The following is a 23,993-nucleotide window of genomic DNA, read 5'->3' on the forward strand; positions in this document are numbered from 1 at the left end:
TGGCCCAAGTGCTTGGGCCCTGCACCCCATGGGAGACCAGGAGAAGCACCTGGCTCCTGCCATCGGATCAGCGCGGTGCGCCGGCCGCAGTGCACCAACCTGGCAGCCATTGGAGGGTGAACCAACGGCAAAAGGAAGACCTTTCTGTCTCTCTCTCTCACTATCCACTTTGCCTGTCCAAAAAAAAAAAAAAAAAAAAAAAAAGAATATAGGGCTAAGTGAACATAAATTATACACCTGACCAAAGCAAAATTTTTATTTATGCATACCTTGTATTCTACACATCTCTAATCATCAAGGTGCTTTCACACAAAACTAGCAAAATTTCTAGTCCTACTTAATCATCCAGAATATATTCATAACTTGAACTTGAGAAAGATATCATGGACTATGACCCTACCTGACACATTACGTCATGGAGAGCTCAGCCCCATAAGGATGCTTTCTCCTCCAGGTTTGCTGCCTCACACGAAGTATAGGTGATCACAAGTTATTTGTCTGTATTTCCAAAGCATTCTAGAAGATAAGAGATGAGAATTGATTAATGTTCCCCATGAAAAGTTCAATAACTGTTTAATCACAGCTTGGAAATAAAGCAATGCTTCTGATCTTTTACAAATTAATTTAACGTTGCATTAAAAATAAAATAGGCCGTAAATTGTGCTGTGCAGGGATAATCAATGGCTCATTATCTTTGCTTCTAGCAAAATGCACTGATTCTCTTAAAGCCATTAACAAGCAATACTGGGCAGTACACAGTTGCAAATGTGTTCAAGTATTATTGATCCTACACCTATAAAACTAATCTCATCAGGGAAAAATTTATGAGCAGTAATAATGCAAACTGTTTCACAGTCCATACTAAAGAAATAAAGAAGAAAATTCATGTGCATAAGGCAAGATTATAAGATCACTGGAGAGGAACAATTTCTGAGCCCTGTGCCAGCACATCATGATACTTAATCATTGTTAAATACAAATCTAATAAAAAGAGATCTTCAATGCTGACTGATGAAATGTTAACAATCCTTCCTTATAAATAAACCACTATGATAACTCTAATTTAGATTGATGTTAGCACTTTCATTACATACTACTAGGCCATTGTGTCCAAATCTATATGGTTACATCTATATTTTATATTTTATGGTATCATTTTCACAAATATTTTGCTACTGAACAGAAGAAAATTGAGTTAATACGTTGTTTTCATTGTCCAACATTGTTGAACATGTGTCATCCATGTATCCAGCTGCCTGTTATGTATCTTCCCCTTGGATGTGCCTTCAGTCCCTCAAACACAACTTTTCCTAAGAGCATGGGCTTCCTCACAGGAAGATGGGGAGCTTGGGTTGTAAACTATCCTGGATTCCAAAGGAGGGAGAGGAGGAGGTGCTCGCCCCTACAGCCTCAATGGTGGACAAATGAAGAATCCTTCAACAGAAAAGAATAGAAATCCAACTATTCCAACATGCATCAGGCCTCAGGCCAGAATGTTTGTTCCACTGTAATTTCTACCCCCCCCCAAAAAAAGCTAAGTCATTTCAGTTAATACCAATAACTATCTAACAGACAAACCGTGATCACTAAAATACATTCTAACAAAAAGGTCACATTTTGCTGAAAGAGCAGTGCCCTTCTGTGATACTGCAAAAACTTCACTAAGATTGTTGAGCTGAGTTCTAAAAGGCAATGATGTAACATCCTCCCATTACTACGCATTTTCATCCCAAGTAGCAGGAATAAGAAGTAACAACAGGGGCCGGTGATGTGGCATAGCGGGAGAGGCCACCACCTGCAGTGCCAGCATCCCATGTGGGCACGGGTTCAAGTCCCCATTGTTCCACTTCAATTCCGGCTCTCTGCTATGGCCAGGGAAAGCAGAAGATAGCTCAGGTCCTCAGGCCCCTGCACCCATATAGGAGAACTGGAGGAAGCTCCTGGTTTCGGATTGGCACACCTCCCACCACTGCAGCCAAATGGGGAGTGAACCAGCAGATGGAAGATCTCACTCTCCCTCTCTGCCTCTCCTCCTCCCTGTGGAATTCTTTCAAATAAATAAATCTTTAAAAAATAACACATAAAATACAAATGTATAGAAATGGCCAAGATTTTTACATGTTTTTAATACCTTCTCTAAAATTTCAAACTGAACTTATTGCATTGTAAGAAGGTTGGAAAAAGATATTCCATGCCATCAGAAACCAAAAAAGAGCAGGTGTAGCCATCTTAATATCAGACAAAATAAACTTTAACACAAAAACTGTTAAGAGATACAAAGAGGGGCACTATATAATGATTAAGGGATCAATTCAACAGGAAGATGTAACTATTATAAATGTATAATTACACCTAATTACAGGGTACCGGTTTATTTAAAAGATATGTTAAGGGACTTAAAGGGGGACTTAGACTCCAATACAACAGTATTGGGGGACTTCAAGACTCCACTTTCAACAATAGACAGATCAACAGGACAGAAGATCAACAAGGAAACAGCAGATTTAATCGACACTATAGCCCAAATGGATCTAACAGATATCTACAGAACTTTTCATCCTACACTTAAAGAACACACATTCTTCTCAGCAGTACATGGAACTTGCTCTAGGATTGACCACATACTAGGCCATAAAGCAAGTCTCAGCAAATTCAAAAGAACTGGAATCATACCATGCAGCTTCTCAGACCACAGTGGAATGAAGCTGTAAATTAGCAACTCAGGAATCCATAGAGCATATGCAAACACATGGAGACTGAACAACATGCTCCTGAATGAACACTGGGTCATAGAAGAAATCAAAAGAGAAATCAAAAACTTTCTGGTAGTAGGTGAGGATGAGAACACAACATATCAAAACTTATGGGATACAGCAAAAGCAGGGTTAAGAGGAAAGTTTATAGCAATAGGTACCTACATCAAGAAATTGGAAAGACACCAAATAAGTGACTTTCAATGCATCTCAAGGAACTAGAAAAAGTGCAGCGAACCACACCCAAAACTAGTAAGAGAAGAGAAATAATTAAAATTCGAGAAGAAATCAACAGAATTGAATTAAAAAAAAAAAACATTACAAAAGATCAGCAAAACGAAGAGCTGATTCTTTTGAAAAAAAAAATTGACACATCATTGGCCCAACTAACTAAAAAAAGACCCAAATCAATAAAATCAGAGATGAAAAAGGAAATGTAACAACAGACACCACAGAAATAAAGAGAGTCATCAGAAATTACAGACCAATTTGCCTGATGAACATAGATGTAAAAATCCAATAAAATTCTGGCCAATAGAATGCAACAGCACATCAGAAAGATCATCCACCCAGACCAAATGGGATTCATCCTTGGTATACAGGGATGGTTCAACATTCGCAAATCAATCAATGTGACACACCATATTAACAGATTGCAGAAGAAAAACCATATGGTTATCTCAATAGATGCAGAGAAAGCATTCGATAAAATACAACACCCTTTCATGATGAGAACTCTAAGCAAACTAGGTTATAGAAGGAACATACCTTAATACAATCAAAGCAATTTACGAAAAACCCATGGCCAGCACCCTATTGAATGGGGAAAAGTTGGAAGCATTTCCACCAAGATCTGGTACCAGACAGGAATGCCCACTCTCACCACTGCTATTCAATATAGGCCTAGAAGTTTTAGCCAGAGCCATTAGCCAAGAAAAAGAAATTAAAAGAATACAAATTAGGAAGGAAGAACTCAAACTATCCCTCTTTGCAGTGATAGGATTCTTTATTTACAGGATCCAATGAACTCTACTAAGAGACTATTGGAACTCATAGAAGAGTTTGGCAAAGTAGCAGGATATAAAATCAATGCACAAAAATCAACAGCCTTTGTATACACAGGCAATGCCATAGCTGAGAAAGAATTGCTAAGATCAATCACATTCACAATAGCCACAAAAACAATCAAATACCTTGGAATAAAATTAACCAAGGATGTTAAAGATCTCTACAATGAGAATTACAAAATCTTAAAGAAAGAAATAGAAGAGGATACCAAAAAATGGAAAAATCTTCCATGCTCATGGATTGCAAGAATCAACATCATCAAAATGTCCATTCTCCCAAAAGCAATTTATAGATTCAATGCGATACCAAAATACCAAAGAAATTCTTCTCAGATCTGGGAAATATGATGCTGAAATTCATATGGAGACACAGGAGACCTCAAATAGCTAATACAATCTGGTACAACAAAAAACAAAGCCGTAGCCATCACAATACCAGATTTCAGGACATACTACAGGGCACTTATAATCACAACAGCATGGTACTGGTACAGAAACAGATGGATAGACCAATGGAACACAGTAGAAACACCAGAAATCAATCCAAACATCTACAGCCAACTTATATTTGATCAAGAATCTAAAACCAATTCCTGGAGTAAGGACAGTCTATTCAATAAATAGTCCTGGGAAAATTGGATCTCCACATGCAGAAGCATGAAGCAAGACCCCTACCTTCCACCTTACACCAAAATTCACTCAACATGGATTAAAGACTTAAATCTACGACCCGACACCATCAAATTACTAGAGAGCATCGGAGAAACCCTACAAGATATAGGCACAGGCAAAGAATTCTGGGAAAAGACCCTGGAAAAACAGGCAGTCAAAGACAAAATTAACAATTGGGATTGCATCAAATTGAGAAGTTTCTGTACTGCAATAGAAACAGTCAGGAGAGTGAAGAGGCAACCGACAGAATGGGAAAAAATATTTGCAAACTATGCAACAGATAAAGGATTAATAACCAGAATCTACAAAGAGATCAAGAAACTCTACAACAACAAAACAAACAACCCACTTAAGAGATGGGCCAAGGACCTCAATAGACATTTTTCAAAAGAGGAAATTCAAATGGCCAACAGGCACATGAAAAAATGTTCAGGATCACTAATAATCAGGGAAATGCAAATGAAAACAACAATGAGGTTTCACCTCACCCCGGTTAGAATGGCTTACATACAGAAATCTACCAACAACAAATGCTGGCAAGGATGTGGGGGAAAAGGGACACTAACCCACTGTTGGTGGGAATGCAAACTGGTCAAGCCACTATGGAAGTCAGTCTGGAGATTCCTCAGAAACCTGAAGATAACCCTAACATACAACCCAACAATCCCACCCCTTGGAATTTACCCAAAGGAAATTAAATTGGCAAATAAAAGAGCTATCTGCACCCTAATGTTTATTGCAGCTCAATTCACAATAGCTAAGACCTGGAACCAACCCAAATGCCCATCAACAGTAGACTGGATAAAGAAATTATGGGATATGTACTCTATAGAATACTATACAGCAGTACACAAAGAAATCCGGTCTTTTGCAACAAAATGGAGGAATCTGGAACACATCATGCTGAGTGAAATAATCCAGTCCCAGAGGGACAAATATCATATGTTCTCCCTGATCGGTGACAACTGAGCACCAAAAAGGAAACCTGTTGAAGTGAAATGGACACTATGAGAAACAGTGACTTGATCAGCCCTTGTCCAGACTGTTGAACAACTTCATACTTTATCCCTTTTAGTATTTTTTGTCCTACTTAATACTATTTGTTGAACTCTGTAATTAATACACAATTATTCTTAGGTGTTTATATTTAACTGAAAAGTGATCTCTGTTAAATATAAGAGTGGGAATAAGAGAGGGAAGAGATGTACAATTTGGAACATGCTCGAGATGACTTGCCCAAAATGGTAGTGTTAGACACGTGCCAGGGGATTCCAATTCAATCCCATCAAGGTGGCATGTACCCACCAGTCCAAGTGATCAGTTTCAATTCACAATTGATCATATTGATAGGTCTAAGAGTCAAAGGGATCACATAAACAAGACTAGCGTCTGCTCCAACATGGGAAGCAAGATACACAGCAGACTCATAGAATGGCAGTTGTCCTAAACAACACTCTGCCTCAGAATTAGCCCTTAAGGCATTCGGATCTGGCTGAAGAGCCCATGAGAGTATTTTAGGCATGGAAATCCAAGACACTCTGAAAAAAAAAAAAACCTAAATGAAAGATCTCTATGAGTGAGATCCCAGTGGAAAGAACTGCTTTCAAAGAAGGAGGTACCTTTCTCTGAAGGGAGGAGAGAACTTGAGTTTGACTATGACCTTGTCTAAATATGATCAGAATCGGCAAACTCAAAAGGCTTCCATAGCCTTGGCAACTCATGACTAGATCCTAGGGTGATTACTGACGCCATAAACTAGAGTGTCAATTTGTTAAGTCAACAACAGGAGTCACTGTGCACTTACTCCCCATGTAGGATCTCTGTCCTTATTGGGTTGTACAACATGAATTAATGCTATAACTAGTACACAAATATAATTCAACTCAGACTTAACAGCCAAAAGAATTCAAAGCGTATGTCCACACAATATCAACAAATGAATATTCATAGCATCATTACTCATATAGCCCAAAGTCGCAGCAGTCCAAAAGTCCATCAACTGGGGTACTAAATATGTTATATCCATATGGTGGATTCTTATTATATAATAAAAAGGCATGAAGTACTTATTTATGCAACAGCATGCATGCGTCATCAAATTAGTACAGCAAGTGAAAGAAGTCAGTACCAAAGGCATTTACTATATTCTTGATATTTCATACAAATGGAATAATAAACAAATCAATGAAAACAGAAATTAGATCAGTTTTTGCCAGGAGCTGGTAGAGAGGGAGTATGGCACGACTACTAATGGGTTCAGGGTTTCTTTTGGGAGTGACGAAACATTTGAAATTAGTTACTGGTGATGGTTGCACAATTTTAAGAATGTACTGCAAAGCAGTGATTCAGTATTTTAGAAGAGTAACTTTTATGGCATGAGAATTATATTTTAATAAAGCTACTTTTTAATTAAAATCCCAAGGTATATTCTTGCCTCCAGTTCCAGAGATTCCGATTCAGAAGTATCTGCTTTTACTTATTTGAAAGACAGATTGACAGAGAGGGAAAGAAAGACACACAGAGAGGCAGAGAAGTCTTCCATCTGTTGCTCACTCCCCAAATGCCTGCAACAAGCAGAGCTGGGCCAAGCCAAAGCCAGGAGCCAGAAACTCCATCTGGGTATTCTACATGAATGGCGGGGATCCACATAACTGGCCATCATCCTCTGCCTTCCCAGATTCATTAGCAGGAAGCTGGATTCGAAGTGGAGTAACCTAAATGAAACCAGTACTCCAGCATGGGATTCAGGCATCCCCAGTGATGGTTTAATCCTCTGTGATATAATGCCCACCCTAGAAATCTGGTTTTTTTTTAAATCTGCATTTTTTAATAAATATTTCCCTACCCTCAAAGATTCTGCTGAACTTTGAGCTATGGTAAGCCAAAAAGATTAGCAATGTTAACTTCTGGAGGCTACTTTGAACGCGAGATCAAGAAGATTTATAAGATACTGACAAGAGAACTCCAAAATGCTATGTTATTGAGATAATGACACACATTTCATAAGAATTTAGGTATACAAACTTGTACTTGAGCAAATGGAAAGGGAGAAGCTGCAGAATCCATCACTGTGACATAGCTGGACTTTTAGGGTCTGGGTTTTTCTAGGAAGATGGAGGTGCAACTCAAAAAAAAAAAAGTGTTCATTCACTGGGAATTTAAGTATAAAACTAAATGCATACAGTGTAAGTAGTAGAGTGCTTGCACTGCCTACACATATATTTTTGCCATTTCAACTCAGACAATAAAGATAAAAATTACTACAGCTGAATAGAAAAATTACTTAAGAATAGAAAGATGCTGGATTTATCAACTATTGTTGCATTATTTTGGTCACTGAGTCAATTTGCCGGTACTCGATGCCAAGGTTAGTCTAGGGGAAGCCAGCAGCTATGTCATGAGTAACTCTAGGGAGATGCTTATATGGTCAGGAATGGGACCTCTTGATTACACCCACCATGCAAGTAGGTTCCTCCAGCCCCCTACAAGCCCTCCAAGAAAGAAAACCCAGTGAATAGCTTGAATGCCATCTTTACAATGACTCAACCAGAATCTCCCAACTAAATTGCAGATTTACAACTCTCAGAAACCAAGTGAGATAGATATTTATCGTCTTCTATGTTTTGGAGTAACCAAGTTTGGGGATAATTTCTAAGACATGATTTCTTGGAACAGTGTTAGGGTCCTAGTAAATCTTACAGAAAGTGACAGATTTTCATTATACCACCTGTTCTCATACATGCATAACCTCCCCCATTATAAACATCCCTCACAAGAGTAGTACATTCCTTATATTCCTACATTAACACATCATTTTCAGCCAACTGGGACTAATTTTACACATCACAAAATAACTAAAAGAAAACTAATACTATTACTTACACTATATTTTAAATCAATTATTGGCACATAATACTTATTGTCTACCAAAGAGGCAACAAAACATATAAAACAACTGACTACGGGAATTAATCAGTAAGTCAGAAACTACAATCCAAGGAGAGAGAGGATAACAGTAAGAAGTTGTTTGGATTCAGGCTTCACCTCTTTCTTGGTTGTTTGACCTTAGGCAAGTTCCTTAAACTCTCAACTGGGAATAATGACTTACTCATGGAGTTTTTGTGAAGTTTAAACAAATGATCATTTATGTGAAGCACACAAAGAAAATGTTTGATAGAGTTGATTTCTCCCCCTTTTATATTCTTGCAATTTTGGGCATGAGTGATTACATAACAGCCATATTTTCTTCCAGCAACAGTGCTCCTAATTAGATACAACCTTTCCTCACATTTTGTGAAGAAAGAAAATCTTGACTTCTAGGTGCACCATTTGAGTTTCATGCAAATGACAGGATCCTATGACTAACTTGGAATGAATATAAATTATTTGTCAATCATATATAAGTAGCAAGAATAAACAGCATTAACATTTCCTCCTTAGAATATCAATTCCCTTAGCTAGCCCCATCTTCAGAGATAACATCACGTCCCATACGCTGAAGGACAGACAGCACCTTTGGGTAACATTTGAGGAAATTGTATCTGAATCCCATAGTCAACAAGACTTGCCTTTTCTCTCACAAAAAAGAGCAGAATTGAGCAGAAGTTTATAAAGTCATTGTAAAGTCACATCTGAGCCATTCATGCAGAGCCGAAGATTTCTTCTTTGGAGAAACGATTTTGCAAAAGGTGCCTCTCAACAGCATGTTTCATAGGGTTTAAAACTCTGGGGATCCTCATTACGATGGAAGAAGAAATATGAGGTCAAAAACCTTCCAGCTTCCTGCCATAAAAGAAGAGTCTCCACGAAAGTTCTCTGGGTGATTGGTTTCTTACCACCTACCTACACTGTCTGCCTGCCCTTCCCCGTCTGTCCACAGGATGCTGTCTAATCCAACCACAGTGAGAGACAGGTGCCATCTGCCTCCCCAGCTCCATGACTCACCTTGTGACACATCCAACCCTGCCAAGATGAAGATTCCTGTGCCACAACAGGATTCAAGCTTATTAAGAGTCCATCTGCTTAACCAGACACTCACCTCAACCAGATCTAAGAACAGGAAGGAAAGGCCTAGCAGATCATTCTAATATACCATTAAGCAGGCTTACTTGATAGTACAGATCAACATTTCAAGAGTATTATTTAAGATGTATGTTCATTGTAAAATTAACTTCAAGTTTAGAGAGGTAATTTGCCTAACTATAACTATTTTCTAACTATAACTGTGGTTTACATATCATGTATGCTTCCCCTGAAGTCTTCATCCAAAAAAAAAAAAATCACCTCTGTTCCTTCCCTAGACCAACTATTTAAAATTATAGACATTAGTCCCTGGACACCCTATACTTCCCTTTTTTTAACCCCAAAATACTATCACATGATACGCCATCCAATTTACCAATGTGTTTAACGTCTAGCTCTCTCCAGAAGAATGCAATTTGTCAAAATGCATTGCCATTATCTAAAACACTGCATAACACATGGGAGGTACTTAATATTTGAATAATTTTCTAATCTTTTGCACAAATACATTGTTCTACAGTTTTGTCTGTACCTCTTAACCCTATACCTAATACACCTGACCCTGTATTAAACCCAGAATAAAATATGTAATAAATATTAAGAACATTGTTCAATAAATCATTAATTTCACTGTAGACAGAAAAGAGAATCAAGGTGGGAAGGAAACAAGTAAGTCTACCACCTAAATTGAAGATATCACAATATTTTTATTCATGTGTTCACTGGACAAATATTTATGAAAAGCTCTTCCTGCTACCTGCTTTCACAAATCACTTTGCCACAGTGAGAATTTGAACATTGCAAAATCTACACTCAATGTAGTCACTTCAGTATGTTGCTAGAATTTGTGGGTTTGCTTTTTATGAAGTATTCCTGAAGCAATAAGCTTAAATATATAATGAGCTGCCTAAGGGTCTGGCATAATTATATATCCTCTTAAATCACCTGCTTAGCAAATGGCAGATACCCCTTCTGATTTATAGGAAGAATTTAAGACTCCATTTGAAATGCAGAGTTTAAAAGCCTGATGCCAAGAAAGGGGCTGGTGAGTTACATGAAGAGAGAGAAGGAAGAAATAGAGCTTAACTTTAAAATTAGACCCAGAAATGGCAGGTTGGAGATGAGACAACAAGGGGAGACGAGTCACCAGGACCCAGAATCAGTGAACCACCACAGAAATATTACCACTCCAATGACTCTGGAGATGCCACCTAGCATATTTATTTAGTAACATATTAAACATTCTATCATTAACTTGCAAGGCTTGGCCCAGATTTCAGAAGGTGTCTGACTCATCAAATGAGCCTTCAGCACTGGTGGGATCTGGCTCTCAGTTTGAAAATGCAGGATTTTTAAAGGGCTCCTTTAAAACTAAGCATATGTAACATTACTGCTCTTTGGAGTTAAAGATTTCCTGAAGCTACAAGTTATTTCATTTGGTTATTTAATAAACATTCATTAAGCACCTACTCAAATAATTCCCCCAAAATACAGCAGTCATGAACCAATTAAGTCTCCTAACTTTGGAGAACTAGAGACACAGAAAACCTAAACAGACCCATAACCAACATGGAAATTTAGTAAGTAATAAAGGCCCTCACAGCAAAGAAAAATCTAGAAATGGATGGCTTCACCGCTGATTTCTATCAAACACTTAAAGAAAAACTCTGGGGGCCTACGCTGTGGCACAGTGGATTAACGCCCTGGCAACCTATATGGGTGCCAGTTCGAGACCCGGCTGCTCCACTTCCCATCCAGCTCTCTGCTGTGGCCTGGGAAATCAGTGGAAGATGGCCCAAGTCCTTGGGCCCCTGCACACGTGTGGGAGACCCGGAGGAAGCTCCTGGCTTCGGATTAGTGCAGCTCCAGCTGTTGCAGCCAACTGGGGAGTGAACCATCGAATGGAAGACTGATCTCTCTCTCTCCAGTTCTCCCGTTCTCCCTCTCTCCTGTGTAACTCTTACTTTAAAATAAATTAAAATCTTTAAAAAAAAAAAAAGAAAAACTCCAATTCTTCTTAAGCTATTAAAAACAATTGAAAGAAGGAATCCTCCCAAATTCTTTCTACGAAGCCAGCATCACCTTAATTCATAAACCTGAAAAAATACAAAACAGAAAGAATTATAGACCAATTTCCCTGATGAACATAGATGTAAAAATCCTCAACAAAATTCTGGCCAATTGAATCCAACAACACATCAGAAAGATCATTCACCTGCACCAAGTGGGATTTATTCCTGGTATGCAGGGATGGTTCAACATTTGCAAAATCAATGTCATGCATCACATTAACAAATTGATGAACAAAAACCATATGATTATCTCAATAGACACAGAGAAAGCCTTTGATAAACTACAACACCCTTTCATGATGAAAATGCTAAACTAATTGGGTTTAGAAGGAACATTCCTCAATACAATCAAGGCAATTTATGACAAACCCATGGCCAGCATCATATTGAATGTGGGAAAACTTTGAAGTATTCCCACTGAGATTTGGTACCAGACAGGGATGCCCATGCTCACTATTGCTATTCAATACAGTAGTGGAAGTTTTAGCCAGAGCATTAGGCAAGAAAATCAAAGGGCATCCCATATAGGCGCCGGTTCTAATCCCAGCTGCTTCTCTTCTGATCCAGCTCTCTGCTATGGCCTAGGATAGTAGTGGAGGACAGCCCAAGTCCTTGGGTCCCTGCATCCACTTGGGAGACCCAGAAGAAGCTCCTGGCTTTGGATCGGCACAGCTCCGGCCATTGCGGCCATCTGGGAAGTGAACCAGAGGATGGAAGATCTCTCTCTCTACCTCTCTGTAACTGTCTTTCAAATAAATAAAATAAATCTTTAAAAAATAGCTCAAAAAATTAAATACCTTGGAATAAATTTAACCAATAATGTCAAAAATCTCTACGCTGAGAATTATAAAACTTTAAAGAAACAGAAAATACAAAAAATGGAAAAATCTTTCATGTTCATTGATTGGATCAATATCAAAATGTCCATTCTCCAAAAGCAATTTACAGATTCAATGCAATACCAATCAAAATACCAAAGACATTCTTCTCAAATCTAGAAAAAGTGATGCTGAAATTTATATGGAAGCATGGGAGACCTCAAATAGCTACAGCAATATTATACAACAAAAACAAAGCTGGAGGCATGACAATACCAGATTTCAAGACATATAACAGGGCAGTTATAATTAAAACAGCCTGGTACTGGTACACAAATAGGTGGATAGGCCAATGGGAAAGAACAGAAACACCATAAATCAATCCAAACATCTACAACCAACTTATATTTGACCAAGGAGCTAAAACCAATCCCTGGAGCAGGGATAGTCTCTTCAACAAATGGTGCTGGGAAAACTGGATTTCCACATGCTGAATTATGAAGCAAGAGCCCTACCTTACACTTTCCACAAAAATACACTCAACATGGATTAAAGATCTAAATATATGATCCAACACCATCAAATTGAGAACATTGGGGAAAACCCTGCAAGACTTTGGCATAGGCAAAGAGTTCTTGGAGAAGACCCCAGAGGCACAGGCAGTCAAAAACAAAACTAACAAATGGGAATGCACTGAGAAGTTTCTGTATGGAAAACAAACATGAAAGTAAAGAGGCAACCAACAGAATGGGAAAAATTATTTGCAAACCAAGCAACTGATAAAGGATTAATAACCAGAATCTACAAAGAGATCATGAAAATCTACAACAAAATAACCCAGTTAAGAGATGGGCAAAGGACTTAGACATTTTTCAAAAGAGGAAATCCAAATGGCCAACAGACACATGAAAAAATGCTCAGGCTCACTAGTTGTCATGGAAATGCAAATCAAAACCACAATGAGGTTTCAACTCACTCCAGTTAGAATGGCTTTCATACAGAAATCAACAAACAAGTGCTGGCGAGAATGTGAGGGAAAATATACCTTAATCCACTGTTAGTGGGAATGTAAACCAGTAAAACCACTATGGAAGATGGTATGGAGATACCTCAAAAATCTGAATATAAACCTATAATAAGACCCAGCCACCTCGCTCCTGGGAATTTACCCAAGGGAAATGAAATCAGTAAACAAAAGAGTTATCTGCACCTCCATGTTTATTGCAGCTCAGTTCACAAGAGCTAAGACATGGAATCAACCTAAATACCCAACAACTGAAGACTGAATGAAGAAATTATGGGACATGTACACTATGGAATACTACAGAGCAGTTAAAAAAATCCTGTCATTCCTAACAAAATGAATGAATCTGGGAAATATCGTACTTAATGAAATAAGCCAATCTCAAAGAGACAAATACCATATGTTCTCCCTGATCTGTGAGAATAGAGTACCTAAAACAAGATCTGTATAAGTGAAATTGACACTTCAAGAAGGGATGACTTGAGCTGCCCTTTTTTTTTTTTTTTTTTTTGACAGGCAGAGTGGATAGTGAGAGAGAGAGAGAGAGAGAGAGAGAGAGAGAAAGGTCTTCCCTTTGCCATTGGTTCACCCTTCAATGGCCGCCACGGCCGGCACACCGCGCTGATCTGAAGGCAGGAGCCAGGTGCTTCTCCTGGTCTCCCATGGGGTGCAGGGCCCAAGCACTTGGGCCATCCTCCACTGCACTCCCTGGCCACAGCAGAGAGCTGGCCTGGAAGAGGGGCAACCGGGACAGAATCCTGCACCTCGACCAGGACTAGAACCCGATGTGCCGGCACTGCTAGGTGGAGGATTAGCCTATTGAGCCGCGGCACCAGCCAACCTTGTCTTGACTGTCAAGGAACAGGTTTTTTTTTGTTGTTGTTTTTTCTTCATATTATTTGCCAAATTCTTTATACACATGATTAACTCTGTTAAGTAAAGTCAATTGAAATTAGAACTCAGTAAAAAAAATAAGAGGGGGAATAAGAGGGAGGAGGAAGTTTGTAACTGTAAAGCTGCATAGTTCTGCATACATTCCTACAGACTTATTTCTAAGGGTATGGTTTAAAAACTTGTCATAGGACTCCAAATCCCATTAAGCTTGGTGGCAAAAATGCCATCTTAATTGTTAAAGTGATCATATTAAGTGTTAATGTGGAAATATAGATATGATTAACTGTTAAAGTGATCGTTTAAATAGGATCAAGTGTCTGGTAATAATAATAATAATAATAATAAAATTAAAAAGGAGAGAATGTTCCAATATGGGAAGCAGCCTATACAGCAGACTCAGAGTGAAAACCACTTTAACACTCTGGCCTCAGAATCAGCCCTTTAGGTTTCCTGGTCTGGCTGAAAAGCCCATGAGAGCATTTCAGGCATGTAAAGCCAAGACACTGTGGCAAAAAATGTTTTAAATGAAGGATCTCTGAGTGAGGCACAGCAGAAAGAAGTAGCCATCAAAGGAGGATATACTTTTCTCTAAAAGTAAGACAGAACTTCCACTTGCTTGTGGCCTTGTTCAAATATTGACAGAGTTTGTGGACTCAAAAAGGCTTCCATAACCTAGGCAGCTCATGTCAAGAGCCTCAGGTGATCACTGATATAAGACATAAGAGTGTCAATTGTTAAATTAACAGGAGTCTCACTCGCGGATATCTTTCATTTAGGTTTTTTTTTTTTCCCCAGAGTGTCTTGGCTTTCCATGCCTGAAATACTCTCATGGGCTTTTCAACCGGATCCACATGCCTTAAGGGCTGATTCTGAGGCCAGAGTGCTGTTTAGGACATCTGCCATTCTATGGGTCTGCTGTGTATCTCACTTCCCATGTTGGATCATTCTCTCCCTTTTTGATTCTATTAGCTAGTATTTGCAGACACTATTCTTGTTTCTGTGATCCCTTTGGTTCTTAGTTCTATCATTATGATCAATTGTGAACAGAAATTGATCACTTGGACTAGTGAGATGGCATTGGTACATGCCACCTTGATGGGATTGAATTGGAATCCCCTGGTATGTTTCTAACTCTACCTTTTGAGGTAAGTCAGCTTGAGCATGTCCCAAATTGCACATCTCTTCCCTCTCTTATTCCCACTCTTACATTTAACAGTGATCACTTTTCAGTTAAGTTTCAGCACTTAAGAATAATTATGTATTGATTACAGTATTCAACCAAAAGTATTAAGTAGAACAAACAAAAAAAAAATACTAAGAGGGATAACATATTAAGTTGTTCATCAACATTCAGGGCAAGGGCAAAAAAAAAAAAAACCTAAATGAAAGATCTCTGCGAGTGAGATCCCAGTGGAAAGAACAGGTCATCAAAGAAGGAGGTACCTTTCTCTGAAGGGAGGAGAGAACTTCCACTTTGACCATGGCCTTGTCTAAATATGATCAGAGTCGGTGAACTCAGGGGGCTTCCATAGCCTTGGCAGCTCATGACAAGAGCCTAGGGTGATTACTGAGGCCATAAACAAGAGTGTCAATTTGTTAAGTCAACAACAGGAGTCACTGTGCACTTACTCCTCATGTAGGATCTCTGTCCTTAGTGTGCTGTACATTGAGATTTAATGTTCTAACTAGTACTCAAACAGTATTTTTCACTTTATGTTTCCGTGTGGGAGCAAACTGTTGAAATCTTTACTTAATGTATGCTAAACTGATCTTCTGTATATAAAGAGAATCGAAAATGAATCTTGATGTGAATGGAAGGGGAGAGGGAGTGGGAAAGGGGAGGGTTGCGGGTGGGAGGGACGTTATGGGGGGGAAGCCATTGTAATCCATAAGCTGTATTTTGGAAATTTATATTCATTAAATAAAAGCTAAAAAATTAACAGGAGTCACTGTGCACTAACTCCCCACGCAGGACCTCGGTCCTCAATGAGTTGTATTATGAGAGTTAACTGTAAAACTAGTTCTGTTTTGTGTGTATGTGTGTGTGTGTGTGTGCATACATGTGCAAACTATCGAAATTTTTACTTAGTATAGAGTTGGTCTTCTGTGTACAAATTTAATTAAAAATGAATCTTAATGGAGAATGGGACTGGCAGGAGAGAGGGAAGAGGAAGATGAGGGGTGGGAGTATGGGTGGGAGGGTGGATATGGCGAGAAGAGTAACCATATTCCTAAAGTAGTACTTATAAAATTTGTATTCCTTTAAAAATTTTTTTTATTTAAAGAATTAAATAAAAATAAAAACAATTAAAATCATTGGGGGCCAGTATTGTGGTGTAGCAGATCAAGCCACTGCCTGCAACATCAGCATCCCATATGGGCACTTGTCTGAGTTCAGGCCGCTAGACTTCCAATCTCATTCCCTGATAATGTGCATGGGAAGGCAGAAGATGTTCAATGTACTTGGACCCCTGCACCCATATGGAAGGCTCAGATGAAGCGCCTAACTCCTTTGGAACTTTGGCCTGGCCCATTTGGGAAGTGAACCAGCAGATAGAAGATAGGAGACCAAAAAAAAAAAAAAAGGAGCTAACTCTGCCAATCAAATAAATAAGTCAATCTTTTTTTTTTTTTTTTTTTTTTTTTTGACAGGCAGAGTGGACAGTGAGAGAGAGAGACAGAGAGAAAGGTCTTCCTTTGCCGTTGGTTCACCCTCCAATGGCCGCCGCGGCCGGCGCGCTGCGGCCGGCGCACCGCGCCTATCCGATGGCAGGAGCCAGGAGCCAGGTGCTTTTCCTGGTCTCCCATGGGGTGCAGGGCCCAAGCACCTGGGCCATCCTCCACTGCACTCCCTGGCCACAGCAGAGAGCTGGCCTGGAAGAGGGGCAACCGGGACAGAATCCGGCGCCCCGACCGGGACTAGAACCCGGTGTGCCGGCGACGCTAGGCAGAGGATTAGCCTATTGGGCCACGGCGCCGGCCAAATAAGTCAATCTTTTAAAAAAATCATCCTCTTTTTTATAATGGCTATGGACTACTTGAAGATAAGTATTAATAGGTGGTGGTATAAAATCTTGGAAGGGAAGGATAGATTACTCTGAATAAAAGCAGTGACAGAGATGGGGCAGAAGAAGAGTGAATCAGAAGTGCCAATTGCTGGATTATAAGTAAAAGGGACACCTAAGACTTTAGGGTCAAATAGAAATAGATAAACCGGGAAGAAATAAGCCATCAATGGAAATTTCTGGAAATGTAGCCTGAAGATGTAAAAATCCTTATTCTTAAAAATGTTTATTAAATTTCACATTGCTCACTAGTCAATTTGGCAGGTATGTTTTTATTTTTAGGGTATTTTAAAAGAAAATGAATGGGATTAAATGATAAATATATTATGAAGTTATACTTACATACATGTTAATGTGTAGTTGTTTCACTGTACCCATACTGGATAGAGAGTGAACAATTATAAATTTAAAGGGCTAATCTACTCAGTCTTGGTTTGTTTCCTCAATTCAGCTGGTGTATGGGGAATAAGAACAGGTTATGGAAACACAGAAAGATGCTCAGATTAGACAACTGTCAAGGGAGAAGCAGCCGAGAATGCCTCTGTCTGCTGCGATTACTTCAAGATTGCTAACCTGCTTCTACAGGATGACACACAAAGGAATTGTCATGAAAGCAGCTGGCGAGAAGGACGAACCACAGATTCTAGGAGGATGGAGTTGCAGGAAGGCAGAGAAAGTTACCAATCGTGGCAAAAGCTGCTGTGAGGGCACAGGATATCAGGAAACATCTTTTTTGGGGGATGGGGGGGGGGGGAATCTCAGTGAAGAAAGGAGACTGAAAAAGACAAGTTTATGAGACTCAGGAGAGGCTCTCTCCTCTTATCCTGCAATCTTTCCCAGGTGGCTTCATCTACTTCTGTGATACTACCTTGATGATCTGCCACTCTAGGCAAGGCACCTCTCTTGCTTGCTTGCTGTCGCCCCGCCTTCTTTTTTCCCTTCCCTCTTCCTCCTTTCCGATACTTCCCTCCTCCCTCCTCTTTTCCTCTTACCAAAGTTCAGACCGTTATTCTCACACACTGCCCAACAGAGATTTCCCTTTGCCTGTCCTTCAGGAATTTCCACTTAACTGTATCCACACTGGAACTGAACATTTTCTTCCTAAACTGCCCCACCTTTACTCTCTATCTTGGGGAGTAGTGTTTAGGTCAGTATCTGAGAATATCCTAGGTTCTTCCCCTTCTTTATTTTCCACATAAGTCACCAACCAATGCTCATGATGCTGGTAAACCCCCTATTAATTCTTATTTTAAAAAAATCTTCCACCTACTTTTTTTTAAGATTTATTTATTTGAAAGAGTTAGAAAGAGAGAGAGAGGTCTTCCATCCAATGGTTCACTCCCCAATTGGCCATAACAGCTGGAACTGAGCCAGGAGCCAAGAGCCAAGAGGTTCTTCCGGGTCTCCCACATGGGTACAGGGGCCCAAGAACTTGGGCCATCTTTTACTGCTTTCCCAGGCCATAGCAGAGAGCTGGATTGGAAGTGGAGCAGCCAGGTCTTAAACCGGCGCCCATATGGGATGCTGGCACTTCAGGCCAGGGTGTTAACCCCCTGCACCACTGCACCACAGAGCCACCACCACCCCATAAACTCTTTTTGACAGGCAGAGTGGACAGTGAGAGAGAGAGACAGAGAGAAAGGTCTTCCTTTGCCATTGGTTCACCCTCCAATGGCCGCCACGGCCGGCGCACTGCGGCCGGCGCACCGCGCCTATCCGAAGGCAGGAGCCAGGTGCTTCTCCTGGTCTCCCACGGGGTGCAGGGCCCAAGTACTTGGGCCATCCTCCACTGCACTCCCTGGCCACAGCAGAGAGCTGGCCTGGAAGAGGGGCCACCAGGACCCCATTAACCCTTTAATCAACCATCTTCCCCTCCACCCCCTCTGCAGTAACTTGTTTAATTAGGTCCTCATTATTTCCCATCTGTGTTACTGCACCTCCTCCCTGGTTGATCTCTCTGCCCAGCGTGACCCTGCTCTCTACCACCAGAGTGATCATCCTGAAACATAAACCCAATCATGCAATATCACCAATTCAATTCTTTCCTTAGCATCAATAATTAACATGAAATGTAAGAAAAGTCATTCCACCACTGTGCTTCAATTTGCTTTCTGTAACAAAGAGGATCTGCTGAAATTTTTTATTACCTATAGTAAAAGAATCTCTATGATGATTAATTCAACACAGCCTTCTAAAAACTAAGTTTTAAGGACTATAAATGTCAGAGAAACAAGCCCATGATATGAAGGTAAGTTTTAAAGTTTTAAACAGAATACTAAGTTATATTTCATAATATGATGCCATCGGTGTCAAATGCATGGTAAAATCCTAGAAGGAAATAGTCTAATGGAGATGACCTCTTAATTATGCGACCATAGAAAATTATTTTCTTCAGAATAAATTTTCTACAGTTTCTATAATTGGCATATAGTTATTCTATAATAGAAAATATTCATTTTTAAATCCTGAGCTACCTGAAAGAAGTATTAACACAGAAAAGAATTCTCAATATTTAAAACTGCTGTCACAATTCCGAAGGCTGCTGGTCTTGACTGATTACTGAACTGTTACAAGGAACTGGTTCGCTCTTTGTACTTCTCCAGGGTTCATGTCCAGAAGACATTAACAAGGACAGTCTTGAACCAGGTCCACCCTGCCTGGCTTGCGAGGATGAAAGCAACACAGGAGCTGCCAGTTCCAAGGAGGCTGCCATGTAGCTGACAGGGCCAGGCTGTGGTAGATGACAGCAGCTCTTCTGAACAAAAGCCTCAGAACAAAATTCCAAATATAAAGTATAATTTCTATTTGGACTTTAGCAGAACTGAAATTTCAGTCAATAATACTCTCTGCCAGTTTTATGCATACCATCCAGGGGAACTAAACAATCACCCCACAAGCAATCATCTATAGATCCTTTCTGGGCAGCTGGATTTTCATTAAAAGATTCTTTTCCAGCTGTCTGTCATTTTCAGCCTCTTGGCTTATCTCTTTTAAATTAAAAGTTCCTTTTAACCGCCACTATATGCAGGAGAGTAAACCTGCCCTAGTTGCAAGAGCACACATAGATTACCACAGGGCAGTTCTCGTTTCACACAGAACAATCTGCACGACAACTTTTCTAATACAACAGACAGTAAACGTCATCAGGAGCAAAACTTGGCAGCTTTAAGACAGGGGCGATTTTTGTCCCCAGTTTGACACTTGGCAATGTCTGCAGACATTTCTGTGTTTGACATGTGTGTAAAATAACTGAGAGGCTCCTACAAACCTCTAGTGGAGTGAGGGCCATGAATGCTGCAAGGCATATTCAATGCACAGCACAAACCCCACAGCAAAAAACCATGTCCCATGTCAACAACAGCAAGGTTAAGACGTCCTTTCACAACCACAAGGAATCCAAGTACAGTTCCGTTTCAGCTTCAGTCACCAGCTTCCAACGCTAACAAGGAGCATTTCTTCTTTGTTAAACCCAAAGCCACCCACGTTCCTCCCAAGGACCTGATCGCTCAGGAAATGTGCATTCTCTAGAAATTATGAGATGGGGTCCAACTGTCTAATCTTTTCTAACTTCTCTCTCTCAGGACTCCAGAAGCAAGCCTTTCCTTAGCAATAGAAATTCATACACACTGGTCGTAACATTAACTATCATTTTATCACATTAATTTTCACTTTATGTTTGGCACAGACTACTTAACAAACAGAGCAGAGAATAAGAATTAGGTACAAATTAGGCCCTAGGGTATGCAGAGCCCTAGGATGGAATTCAAAGGGATAAAGGAGAAGACGATCAAGACAACATCCAACATCCTCAAGTTCTGCCTAAATCCCTCCTGCCAAACCAAGCACATGAACCTTTGGAATAAGAAAGGCTGGGTTTGAATTCTAATTCTACCACTTAAAAACTGCACAACGTACAATAAGTAACTACATTTTGTGAAATTCAGTTTCCTCCTGTTGCACATGGAAACATATCTTACCTTCCAGGGTTCTTCTGAATCCCCAAATTGCAAGTGATCAATAAACAACACTCAGTGTTGTAACAATGACCAATTAGTATTTCTTTTCAAATACAGTTCAGTGGAAAACTATCTCAGAGCCTTGGTTCATACCCTAAAAGGTATATTAATTTCACATAACTAAGAGAAGGTCAGCTAATAAATCAGCGGCTAGTATCATGCCTGGCCTAGAGAAAATGCTCCTCTATGACAGCTAATATTATTCTCATGATAAAGGTCTCATGAGTGCTCATTTCCTGAAAATGCTACTTTGGCCCACTGATTAGATGTGGCCCAATCTGTGTGATACTGCACCAAGCAGTCCACCTCTCTGGGTACCACTGCCTTAGAACACTGGCACACACCACTCACTCCCAGAAAGTCCTCCAGCCCTCATGAGAAGTACATCTCACAAAAACATTCCAATTTTTCTCCACCCTAGGCCTTGCAAAAATGAACATGTTAAGTTTTAAATATCAAGGCTTATGTTCCCTATTATACCTAGACTTTGGTAGGCATCTAAATCAATCTAACTCAGAACAGAAATTTCATGCATGGGGCTTTGAAGGAGACTATACAGGGTCCAGCACTGAGCATAGTGGGTAAAGCCACTGCCTGCACATCCCATGTGCATGCCAGTTCAAGTCCAAGCTGCTCCACTTCTAATCCAGCTCTCCACTATGTTCTAGGAAAGCAGTGGAAGATGACCCAAGTCCTTGAGCCCTTGCACTCATGTGGGGGACCCAGAGGAAGCTCCTGGCTTTGGATCAGTGCAGCTCCAGCCAATGCAGCCAACTGGGGAGTGAACCAGCAGATGGAAGAACTCTCTCTGCCTCTCTTTCTCTGACTTTCAAATAAATAAACCTTAAAAATCTCTGCCTCCCTCTCTCCACGCCTATACCTCTCTGTAACTCTGCCTTTCAAGCAAATAAATCTTTAAAAAAAAAAAAAAGAAAGAAAAAACAAAGACTATACAGAAGTCCTTAGATCTGTATCCTTGCTCGTCTAAGTCCAATGATCTCAGAGATGTTGCCTATTTCTCTACTTGGGAATAGACTCCAATTCTCTTTCATTTTAATTTTGGTAATGTATTTTAGAGGAGATATCTAACTACGCTTTGCCCTATATCTTTGTTTTTGACCCAAAGCAATTAAATTCATCCTTCCAAAAACATCCCAGTGCTATACTGTGTGGCCAATCCTATAAAGAAATTCATTATTCCTCTGGGTTTTCCCTGCTTTTACCTTTCGTCAAACTACAGAATTGGTTCATTAACACACACAGTTTGGGGGGACTCCAAGATGGCTGAATAGGGAAACTATGTGCTGCTTTTGAACAGGGAAAAAAAGCAGAAGAAAAGTAGAGGAAGTACATTCCCAAGGGAGAGCTAGACAGAAGTTTGCAGTAGAAATTCTACTGAAGGAAGAGGAACATGGTGGAGCAGCATGCAAAGTGAGGACATGCAGCAAGAAGCACAGACACAACACACAACCCCAGCTGCTGGAAGCTAGAGGAGATGCCAGCTTTGGACAGCGAGGTAACAGACGTTAGCAGCCCGAGCCACTGGTGATAATGCCTGAGGGACAGTCTTGGGGACTACATTGAGTCCAGCCTGGAGCCCTAGATAGAGGCAGGGTACACACCAAATCCAGTTAAAGAAAAGCACATTTCTTTGTCTCCAACCCCCACTAAGATGTCTGGCAACTGGTGGGGAGAAAGCTCCACTGACACCAGTAGAGGCTGTGGTAGCTCTTGTACATGCCTGTGACCAAGAAATCTTAAAACAGGGAAGAAGCCATGTTCACCACTGATTGATTCTGGCTGGGAGGGTTGGCAAGGGTCTGGGTACCATGTAGTACCATCATGTGTCCCCAGCCTTTCAACATATCATAGGCTCCAGGGCTCAAACTGACAGGGTGAGCACCCACAGGCAGCTGGCTCTGGGAACACCTCTGCTCTCTGTGGATGGGGCAGGAATGCAGGGTGGAACAGATCAACCTGCATCCCATGACTATGGGAGTCTTATGTGCTGTGACTGTAGGAATTCTGTGGCATAGCTGGTTCTCTGGGAAATTACTGTGTTTAGCATCAGAGATGCAGAGCTCTCTGATGGCCTGGAGTGGGTCACTGTAGAGGGATCCACACTCTGAGGACTACAGAGATCCATTGTGTAGTTCACGTGCCAGTCCGGATAGGTGCTGTACCCACTGTGGGCTAACTCTGCCCATCAATCACCTTGGAAGAGAGGAGGTGATGTTGTGCTAAGTCAACAGACACTCATATCCTCAGCACTGCTGACAAGAGAGGAGATCTACTATACTCAACTTGGGTGTCACCCTAGATTCCTGCACCATCCTAGAGCACTATCCAGAGCTCCCTGGACACACCCAGCACATCTAAGTATTCACTGAAAGAGCAGACACTCCACTAAGCCACTGAGGCATAGTTCAAAGACAAAATGCATCAGAAGAGGAAAAAAACACACATATTTCCACAAATGACTAAAAACAAACACATAAGTTCTATAAACAGTAAGGAAGACAAAATGACTCCTCCAATGGAGCACATTTCAATATTAGAATGTGAAGATGAAGAGATTGATGAAATACCT

At 40.3% G+C, this 23,993-nt stretch overlaps 1 long non-coding RNA gene across 2 annotated transcripts in view; it reads right to left on the minus strand.

The window, feature by feature from the left end:
• Positions 1–23,993, minus strand: part of LOC103351184 (uncharacterized) — a 286,383-nt gene that overhangs the window by 234,438 nt on the left and 27,952 nt on the right. For both annotated transcript variants that reach the window (XR_011380785.1, XR_011380784.1), the window contains exon 2: positions 401–516. This is a non-coding gene — a long non-coding RNA (uncharacterized lncRNA). The remainder of the gene's footprint in view (positions 1–400; positions 517–23,993) is intronic.

The sequence above is a fragment of the Oryctolagus cuniculus genome, chromosome 12 (genome assembly GCF_964237555.1).
Source record: "Oryctolagus cuniculus chromosome 12, mOryCun1.1, whole genome shotgun sequence".
Lineage (NCBI taxonomy): Eukaryota > Metazoa > Chordata > Mammalia > Lagomorpha > Leporidae > Oryctolagus > Oryctolagus cuniculus.